The 11,647-nt window shown below is 37.1% G+C and overlaps 2 long non-coding RNA genes across 2 annotated transcripts; both read right to left on the bottom strand.

The window, feature by feature from the left end:
• Positions 1–2,276: 2,276 nt before the first annotated feature.
• On the bottom strand, positions 2,277–4,919 carry LOC132605134 (uncharacterized). The gene is made up of 2 exons (XR_009569054.1): positions 4,790–4,919; positions 2,277–2,560 (listed from the first exon to the last, which is right to left on the bottom strand). It is a non-coding gene; the product is annotated as an uncharacterized LOC132605134 (long non-coding RNA).
• A 2,024-nt stretch (positions 4,920–6,943) lies between these two features.
• LOC132605133 (uncharacterized) lies at positions 6,944–9,795 on the bottom strand. Its single transcript, XR_009569053.1, has 2 exons — positions 9,507–9,795; positions 6,944–7,227 (listed from the first exon to the last, which is right to left on the bottom strand). It is a non-coding gene; the product is annotated as an uncharacterized LOC132605133 (long non-coding RNA).
• Between the last annotated feature and the right edge of the window lie 1,852 nt (positions 9,796–11,647).

Raw genomic sequence — 11,647 nt, 5'->3', positions numbered from 1 at the left:
TACTAGAACATTCATTGTGTTGCTGCCCAATGAGTGTCGGTTGTCTCCGAGCTGCCGCCTTCCTTGGCTAAATGCACTTTCTGATGCAACAGTTGACATTGGAACATTTAGCACATCTCTAGCCATTGTTGAAAGAACGGGAAATTGTCTTCTATTATTCCTCCACTAATCCAGTGCATTAACTCCATCTTCGAAAGGCTCCAATGGCTGTCTCAAAAAAAATTGAAGCTCATCAAAGTTTGTATTACTTTGTTGATGTTCTATTTGAGACCAAATAGATAATCTAGGAACACCCATGATAGGCACACTTTGTGCCTGTCTTTTAGAAGATGAAGTTTCGTTAGAAGGACCACATGGGATAGAAGTCGGTGTAGCATTATCAAGTAATGTAGAATAATGGTTATATAATTGTTGTGCGTAATCATTTGCATCACACATAGCCTTAAGAAGGGATGGTTCCTCAGTAGTTTTAATATCTGAAGAAGTATATATAATACGGGTCAATTCTGACATATTAATATATTTAATACATGGATTTAATATAGCACCAACTAAGTAAATAGGAGGAATAGGAAAGAAATATTTTTTGAATTTAATTATCATTGCAGTAACAACATCTGTGTAACCTTCTTTAAACTTATATTCTTTAAGCAAATAAGAGATATCAGCTAGATAAGATAAAATGTTACAAACAGTAGGATAATAAGCACCGGAAAATTCCAGAGTAGCGAAATAAAAATTTTCTAAAAAATCTACAACATCCTTAATTTTGATCCAATCAAAATCACTTAACATTAACTCGGGATATCCAGTAGCAAATTGTTAAAAGTTGCAGTTATAGGAACTTTATATTCAACACAAGTTTTTTAAGAAATCATAAGTAGAATTCCACCTAGTGTCTATTTCTTCAGGTATAAATCTTGGTCTAAGATTATTTTGCCTACATTTATTTTTAAATTCAGCAAGTTGCTTCCTATTATTATTTCCTTGAATAAAATCAACTGCGTGTCTAATTTTCTCAATCACAGGCTCAAAGAAAGAAAGACCATCTTGAACAATTAAATTGTAAATATGACAAGCACACCGGACATGAAATATTTCAGGTAAAGGTGGAGACAACTCAGATTTTAAACTGTCGATAGCAGATGTGTTGTTAGAAGCATTATCAAAGGCCATACATAAAACTTTGCTTGTAAGACCATAATATTTTGCAATGACAGTGACAGTATCAGATATGAATTGTGCAGTATGTCAACGGTCTTTGTCATATTGAAAAGCTAAAATACGTTTTTGCATATTAAAATTATCATCTATCCAATGACATGTAACTGTTAAATAATCATTTCTATTAACAGCACGACCAAGATCCGAGGTGAGAGAAATTCTACAAGGGAGATATGTCAATAAATAACGTAGATAAAACAGATATTGTCCATGAAGTCTAAAAATATCAGATCTACAAGCAGTTCTAGGAATACCGCTAAACATAGGATTATAAATTTTTTGTATATAATGAATAAAAGCATCAGAAGAAGCAAAGGTGAAAGGCAAACAACCCACAGCTATCATTTTCGCTAATTCTTCACGATCCTTCATTTTATTATATGATCCACTTAATTTACCGGTCTTTAGGTTCAGTCTTGTTTGGGTTAATCCCCCGGTGGCACCCTGAGCTTCTGCTATCTCTTCTTTCCAATTTGGGTGATTGTTATCCAAATGTCTAGTCAATTGACCCGTCCCCCCTTTACTACCCCCGGTGCTATGCTTATAAGGTATCTCACAAATTTTACATGCAACATAATCCGGATTATTTTCTAATCGGGCAAAATAATTCCACACTAAGCTAGTTTTTTTCCGGGCGCTAGTTTTTTTTTGGGCTCTTTCAGGCAGTGGAGGACGACCCTGAGCCTCAGTTCGAGACTGAGCAATATCATTAGCGGGACTAGTGGGTGTATTATTGTCATTATCATCATCGTCTACTTGTATCTCAACTTCATTCTCATCTTCTATACCGTACGTTTCTTGTAATTCTATATAATTCATATCATGTGCACCCACACCTATGTCGCCTATTTCACTAGGTAGTGCTTGCGGAACACGAGTATAATTTCTAGCGCTAGTATGTCACGCCCCAAAACCCACCCTAGACGTGACCGGCATCCGACGTCACGAACAACATCGGAAGAACCTAAACAACACAATAATGATACTTGAACCCGCCAGGTTCAACATTCGCCTCCAACAATTTATAAATTAAATGCAACACATCATGAACACATGAATTAAATCAGCGGAAGTCTTTATAAGTCATAGTCATAAACGTGGCAAACAGTCATTAAGTCGTACGAGACTTTGACAATCTACCCACAATTCTGACAACTATCTATGGAGCTTCTAAGAGACATAACAATCGTCAAACTTTGGGACGCAGCCCGGAAATCCAGAATAATAAACGAAACAGGAAGTGTCCCACGAACAAGAATGTGGGATCACCAAATCCACAGCAGTAGCAAGTCCTCTTAAGCGTCGAAAGTATCACGAACCTGCTCTTCTTCGTTACCTAACATACCATCAAAAACAACAATGGTATGCCTGAGTACTTTCGTACTCAGTGAGTGCCTCGGGGACAACAAGTGTTATGAAAATAAAATATAATAATATATAAAGAAATCAGTTCTGAAAAAGATAGCATAAAACAGTCATTCCGCTTTGTGATTCTCAATATCATTTATTAAACAGTTTACAAATCCATTAATCAATATATAAACAAGTATTCAACATATGCATCTCCATAAGAATTATCAAAACCGATTATGAAGTCTTTTGTTAAGTTACAACTTTTAATTATGCCTTTCAAGTGATCATGATTGTCAACAACAGTTCCATGAGATATTACGAATATTACACATGCCAACACAGGCCCAAGAATCAATCACATCGCGCATAGCGCACCACACAGTTGCAATTATGCTTAGTTCCATAATAAGGATGGATATCATAACCGCCCGTATAAGCCCAAATCAATATCAACAACACTACGTAATACACCGAAATATGAATTCACGGTGGCTACTCTTCCTCCCGAATAGCAAGGCACACTGCGCAATACACCGGAGTATGGATTCACGGTGGCTACTCTTCCTCCCGAATAGCAAGGCCATTAATGCACCCCAGGTAGCGAACCCGGAAGTGGCCACTCTTCCTCCCGAATGGCAAGGCAATTAATACACTAGGATCCATAGTGGCTACTCTTCCTCCCGAATAGCAAGGCAAACACATCGGAATATAAAAACCTCGGTGACCACTCATCCTCCCGAATGGCTAGGCATAAATATAACAATAAAGTCCATAGCATAGAAGCCGATTCACCAATTGTCTCAAAGCAGTCATACCGTCAATAACATTAAAGTTCATTACGCATATCGATCAACGAAAGACATATCAACTTAACTCTTTACCATTTACCATGCCAAACATTTCACTTACGAATCCAATATCACCACAAGCCACTCACAGGAAACAAGATATGAAGCAAGCCACTCATAAGCAAACTAATCAATCAATCGATACCCGGGTTAGGAAACCACGGAGGCTAATCGTCCTCTGAACTAGCACAGCTTTCCCATACAGGCCCAAAAACATAAACAAAATACAAATCATGTCATATTACCAAATTATCAATCATGGCTTAGAGCCGAATCTCACTTCTCAAGTCATCATCTCAAATAGAGGCATTTCAAGTTACAACCGATTGAGAATCTTATTCAAATATCTTATTCAATTTCACGTTTAAGAAACCCATTTTACAACAAAACAAGTTGAAGGTCCAACCTTTAGAAGATTAAGATCAATAATCCAATAATGGGGAAAAAGCGAGTTTCACAAAGTAATATAGTTCGTGTAAGGTTCGATATGGGCATGACCCTACGCACGGATGACTTTGTTTAAAAGAAATCAGCTTTATAGTCAAATTATCATTACGGACCATTATGCCATATTGAAAGGATAAGTCATTCCAACCAATGTTTGAAAACGTATAACTTCTTTACGAAGGATTTCCATGTTTTAAATCATCAATGATAATATCATTACCAACCCTTAACCATCATTATTAAACATATCTTATAGAGGAAAACATTCATAATATCACATACATATATAGGGTTTGTTAAAATCTAGGTTAAATGTGGGTTTGTCCCCTCACACACATTAACCACTATTTAAACATGAATTAGAGTTCAAGGAACATGAAAAGATTGTTTTTTCCTTTCATTCATTAAAGAATCTTGAAATTTAATCCATCCTTAAATTACTCCCAAAATAGCCCAATATACCTTATATGCCAATGCTTGTATACACTTCTTTATTTCCGTATATCCATAGTATAACAATAACAACAACTACAGCCAATCCCACGATAATCCAACCCACGAAACAGCTCATAACAACCACCAAACAGTCCCCAAAATATCATCACAAAACAACCACGAAAATCATATAAAACAGCCCCCCAAAATATCGTCACAAAACAGCCCGGTATACGCTTTGTATACAATATCTTCATACACTTTATTCTTCCAAATTTCAAGAACAACAACTTATAAACAATATCAATAATTATTTTATATCAATATCCAACTAATCCTACCCATTTAATCATACCAAAACAGCCCACAAATCATTTGATATCCAAAAATTATAACCGAACTTCAAATGTCATTTTCTCTATTCTAACTCGTCAAATCTATCAATGATAAGGATAAAAACATCATTAAAATCTTAGGCATACCTTATGTGAGCAGATACCACGAAAACAACATCCCCCAAGTTCAATTTTTAGCTTAGAACGACGGCAACAACTTGTTCTACACTTTATCCTTCACGAGCCTCGGGATTCGGGGCCTTGAACTTGATCGATTCTCCACTTTCTCTCTCTAAATATCCTCTATCTCTCTCTCTAAAAATTCTGAATGTTTGGTATGGGAAATGTGGCTGCTAGGGCTGAACATTTCCCTTAAATACCAAGGGAAATGGGCCTGACCCGGTTTTGAATTGGGTTGGGCCAACAGCTTGACCGTTCTGTCTTAAAACGTTCATATCTCCTTATCCCGATGTCACATGGAGTCCCACGACCTATGGTTGGAAAGGTATTTCAATTATCTACAACTTTCGTTCTTTGCGTTTTTCCAAATTCTCAATAAATAACGGGGTTATGGCCTCCCGAAGTCAGATCAGCCAAAAACGTACTTGACGGGCCAAGTTACGGCCCAAAGGGACGGTCCGTAACACGTGTTACGGCCCGTAACTTGGCACCGTAACTTGGTGAAAATTTCCAGTGAGATTCTGGAAATTTTTGGGACGTTACGGCCCCAAGGGACGGTCCGTAACGCAGACCAAATTTCCAGTGCGGACAGGCTTCAGTAAAACGGTCATAACTTTTTGTACATAGCTCCGTTCAAGACCCATAATATACCGTTGGAAAGCTCTTTCAAAGATCTACAACTTGTATTTGAGGAATAGTTTCCAAATTCTTAACAGATTTTCACGAAAATGGCCTAGAAGGCAGACCTATCAAAATTTAGGCGAATTTAAGAGCCCTCAAGAACCTCGATTGTTGGTTTGACTTCAAAACGACCATTTTCCACCCGAAATCATCAAGAATTGGTTCACATAGATAAAATATCATATTGAAACTAGATATTTACATACTCACACCTAGTTCAAGTTTACGGGGTGTTACATTATCCCCCCCTTAAGATCATTCGTCCCCGAATGAAAGTCATGGCTTAAGATTCTTCACTAAACCTCAAATTTTAAAATTTCTAGAGTTCTTTAGTAAAGAGGATCCTTCTCAGAGGTAATATACGATTGACCACATAATGAATACATCATTCAAGGCTAAACACAAGGACGAGGAATTCATACCTCTAATCTAAACTTCCACGAGGAATACATAGTCGAAAGGTTCAACACTATATGCGTTGACTAGGAAGCTCACAACATTTAAGTCTAGACAATATACTCCGACAAGGAGGCTAATTCAACAACACATGATTCAAGCTTAACTTACCTCACGCCAAAACTGAAAATAACAAATTAAAGCTTAAATCAACTACATCATCTTCTTAAATAATTATTCCACCTGTAATTGTTTTCGAGTTTCAAGCTAAAAAATAAAGTTCTTCCACTAAACATCAAAATAGTATAGATCTTTTAATCCAATAAGAATATGACCTTAAAGTACGATAATTCTTAATTCTTTACAAAAGACCCTCAATTGTTCCTTTCACCCTAACATCCTGTACTTAAAACATATCACACCTTAATTATTCCTTTCAGCCTAACAAGATTTGTGACAGAGTTCTCCCCGTAACAAGGGCTACTTTTGTTTCTATACTTGTCTCAATTTTATCAACCACCAAACTCTACAACAACCACATATACCAAACACCTACAATACAATTCCAGCGACTCTGTACCATCCATCAAATTATGCATCAGAACAATGTGCACTCCATACCACAATTGTTCACTCGGTTAACATCTGCAACACAAGTTAAAGTCATCTCCATAAAGCACGAGTAACGAACACGTCAGAACGATCCTAAAGGAAGTTCAAGCTCTATAGCACAATCTAGAATAAAGAAGAGTGAGAAACACCTATAATGCCTTGGTAGTCTTTCGATTATACAGGTGATCAGGCTGCACAAGGAAGACTCCACTAGACACAGCTCCACAGACTCAAACAACTCCTAGGACACATCTAAACCTAGGCTTTGATACCAAACTTGTCACGCCCCAAAACCCACCCTAGACGTGACCGGCATCCGACGTCACGAACAACATCGGAAGAACCTAAACAACACAATAATGATACTTGAACCCGCCAGGTTCAACATTCGCCTCCAACAATTTATAAATTAAATGCAACACATCATGAACACATGAATTAAATCAGCGGAAGTCTTTATAAGTCATAGTCATAAACGTGGCAAACAGTCATTAAGTCGTACGAGACTTTGACAATCTACCCACAATTCTGACAACTATCTATGGAGCTTCTAAGAGACATAACAATCGTCAAACTTTGGGACGCAGCCCGGAAATCCAGAATAATAAACGAAACAGGAAGTGTCCCACGAACAAGAATGTGGGATCACCAAATCCACAGCAGTAGCAAGTCCTCTTAAGCGTCGAAAGTATCACGAACCTGCTCTTCTTCGTTACCTAACATACCATCAAAAACAACAATGGTATGCCTGAGTACTTTCGTACTCAGTGAGTGCCTCGGGGACAACAAGTGTTATGAAAATAAAATATAATAATATATAAAAAAATCAGTTCTGAAAAAGATAGCATAAAACAGTCATTCCGCTTTGTGATTCTCAATATCATTTATTAAACAGTTTACAAATCCATTAATCAATATATAAACAAGTATTCAACATATGCATCTCCATAAGAATTATCAAAACCGATTATGAAGTCTTTTGTTAAGTTACAACTTTTAATTATGCCTTTCAAGTGATCATGATTGTCAACAACAGTTCCATGAGATATTACGAATATTACACATGCCAACACAGGCCCAAGAATCAATCACATCGCGCATAGCGCACCACACATGAACATATATCATTTGTTTAACAGTTTATCAAGTCATTTCAAAATCCCAGTTGCAATTATGCTTAGTTCCATAATAAGGATGGATATCATAACCGCCCGTATAAGCCCAAATCAATATCAACAACACTACGTAATACACCGAAATATGAATTCACGGTGGCTACTCTTCCTCCCGAATAGCAAGGCACACTGCGCAATACACCGGAGTATGGATTCACGGTGGCTACTCTTCCTCCCGAATAGCAAGGCCATTAATGCACCCCAGGTAGCGAACCCGGAAGTGGCCACTCTTCCTCCCGAATGGCAAGGCAATTAATACACTAGGATCCATAGTGGCTACTCTTCCTCCCGAATAGCAAGGCAAACACATCGGAATATAAAAACCTCGGTGACCACTCATCCTCCCGAATGGCTAGGCATAAATATAACAATAAAGTCCATAGCATAGAAGCCGATTCACCAATTGTCTCAAAGCAGTCATACCGTCAATAACATTAAAGTTCATTACGCATATCGATCAACGAAAGACATATCAACTTAACTCTTTACCATTTACCATGCCAAACATTTCACTTACGAATCCAATATCACCACAAGCCACTCACAGGAAACAAGATATGAAGCAAGCCACTCATAAGCAAACTAATCAATCAATCGATACCCGGGTTAGGAAACCACGGAGGCTAATCGTCCTCTGAACTAGCACAGCTTTCCCATACAGGCCCAAAAACATAAACAAAATACAAATCATGTCATATTACCAAATTATCAATCATGGCTTAGAGCCGAATCTCACTTCTCAAGTCATCATCTCAAATAGAGGCATTTCAAGTTACAACCGATTGAGAATCTTATTCAAATATCTTATTCAATTTCACGTTTAAGAAACCCATTTTACAACAAAACAAGTTGAAGGTCCAACCTTTAGAAGATTAAGATCAATAATCCAATAATGGGGAAAAAGCGAGTTTCACAAAGTAATATAGTTCGTGTAAGGTTCGATATGGGCATGACCCTACGCACGGATGACTTTGTTTAAAAGAAATCAGCTTTATAGTCAAATTATCATTACGGACCATTATGCCATATTGAAAGGATAAGTCATTCCAACCAATGTTTGAAAACGTATAACTTCTTTACGAAGGATTTCCATGTTTTAAATCATCAATGATAATATCATTACCAACCCTTAACCATCATTATTAAACATATCTTATAGAGGAAAACATTCATAATATCACATACATATATAGGGTTTGTTAAAATCTAGGTTAAATGTGGGTTTGTCCCCTCACACACATTAACCACTATTTAAACATGAATTAGAGTTCAAGGAACATGAAAAGATTGTTTTTTCCTTTCATTCATTAAAGAATCTTGAAATTTAATCCATCCTTAAATTACTCCCAAAATAGCCCAATATACCTTATATGCCAATGCTTGTATACACTTCTTTATTTCCGTATATCCATAGTATAACAATAACAACAACTACAGCCAATCCCACGATAATCCAACCCACGAAACAGCTCATAACAACCACCAAACAGTCCCCAAAATATCATCACAAAACAACCACGAAAATCATATAAAACAGCCCCCCAAAATATCGTCACAAAACAGCCCGGTATACGCTTTGTATACAATATCTTCATACACTTTATTCTTCCAAATTTCAAGAACAACAACTTATAAACAATATCAATAATTATTTTATATCAATATCCAACTAATCCTACCCATTTAATCATACCAAAACAGCCCACAAATCATTTGATATCCAAAAATTATAACCGAACTTCAAATGCCATTTTCTCTATTCTAACTCGTCAAATCTATCAATGATAAGGATAAAAACATCATTAAAATCTTAGGCATACCTTATGTGAGCAGATACCACGAAAACAACATCCCCCAAGTTCAATTTTTAGCTTAGAACGACGGCAACAACTTGTTCTACACTTTATCCTTCACGAGCCTCGGGATTCGGGGCCTTGAACTTGATCGATTCTCCACTTTCTCTCTCTAAATATCCTCTATCTCTCTCTCTAAAAATTCTGAATGTTTGGTATGGGAAATGTGGCTGCTAGGGCTGAACATTTCCCTTAAATACCAAGGGAAATGGGCCTGACCCGGTTTTGAATTGGGGTGGGCCAACAGCTTGACCGTTCTGTCTTAAAACGTTCATATCTCCTTATCCCGATGTCACATGGAGTCCCACGACCTATGGTTGGAAAGGTATTTCAATTATCTACAACTTTCGTTCTTTGAGCTTTCCCAAATTCTCAATAAATAACGGGGTTATGGCCTCCCGAAGTCAGATCATCCAAAAACGTACTTGACGGGCCAAGTTACGGCCCAAAGGGACGGTCCGTAACACGTGTTACGGCCCGTAACTTGGCACCGTAACTTGGTGAAACTTTCCAGTGAGATTCTGGAAATTTTTGGGACGTTACGGCCCCAAGGGACGGTCCGTAACTTGTGTTACGGCCCCAAGGGACGGTCCGTAACGCAGACCAAATTTCCAGTGCGGACAGGCTTCAGTAAAACGGTCATAACCTTTTGTACATAGCTCCGTTCAAGACCCATAATATACCGTTGGAAAGCTCTTTCAAAGATCTATAACTTGTATTTGAGGAATAGTTTCCAAATGCTTAACAGATTTTCACGAAAATCGCCTAGAAGGCAGACCTATCAAAATTTAGGCGAATTTAAGAGCCCTCAAGAACCTCGATTGTTGGTTTGACTTCAAAACGACCATTTTCCACCCGAAATCATCAAGAATGGGTTCACATAGATAAAATATCATATTGAAACTAGATATTTACATACTCACACCTAGTTCAAGTTTACGGGGTGTTACATAGTACTACCCCTACCACTACCACTACCCGATTTTTTCTTACCGCTACTACTACCACCGGGACATAAAGCTTTACCGATTCTTTTTAGTGGTTCCATTATGCAAATTAAAATAACGAAAATTAAAATTAAAATGCAAGAATTAAAGTACTAAATAAAAGTAAGAGATGGAACGAAGGTACCAAATTCTCGGAGATAACAAAATAACAACGTGATCGTAAATTGATGAATTGAATACTTGAAGCCTTCCACTTGATCTTGTTAATTTCAAGTTTGCAAAAACAATTAAAGTAGAATACTAAAATTATAGAAATTGCTGAAAATTAAGAGGGAAAGTGAGATAAAATGAGAAGATTGTAGTAAAAAATGATGAAATGTATGAGGTATTTATAGGTGAAAAATGGGTTAAACTATAATTTTTTAAACTTAAAGGTCAAAAATAGTTTTAAGGGGTTGAGGGGTCCTTTTTTGGGCCAACAGTTGAATTGCCAATCTTTCCGTTGGCAACGGTCACTTGGCTACTTTGTTAATTCTTTGGGGCCCACCTGCCCATTATTAATTGAAAAAAAAAAACAAAGGAAGACCTAACTAGTTAGAAAAAAAAAATCAAAGGAAGAGCTAACTAGATTTCAAACGTTGGAAAAGGTCATTGCCCACTTTATTAATTCTGTGGGGCTCAGCTGACCAGTGGCCACTAATTATTATTTTTAAAAAAAGGAGAGCTAATTAGTTTTCATTTAGTAGCAATTAAATATTAACGGATCCGACTCCTCTCCATTTTCATTGTCTCCATATTCCCCAAGTTCTTACTTGAATAAGAGACACATTACATGAGTTAAAATTAATGGTTAAGTTTTAATTAACTAAAGTAAGATTCTAACTATGGTTTGAATAATTAATAAATATTTCATATATTTGCTTCCAAACTTTTAAGAATCCCACAATTATAGCTACAGCTATTTTATTGGGATACAATGTTTTTAAAATACTTATTATTAGTAATAAATGTAGTACTTATCTTTTTTTTTTAATTTGCAGTGGGACGGGCCGGGCCGGTGCCCCGGTGGGCCATCACCCGGGCTGCTGGTGGGCTGTCCACCTTGTCCGGCCCAGCCCCCTAATAAAACCCACCTAACCCAGCCCCTTACACCTCTTAGTG

This window comes from Lycium barbarum, chromosome 8, assembly GCF_019175385.1.
Source record: "Lycium barbarum isolate Lr01 chromosome 8, ASM1917538v2, whole genome shotgun sequence".
Lineage (NCBI taxonomy): Eukaryota > Viridiplantae > Streptophyta > Magnoliopsida > Solanales > Solanaceae > Lycium > Lycium barbarum.
This window is presented reverse-complemented; position numbering and strand designations above follow the sequence as displayed.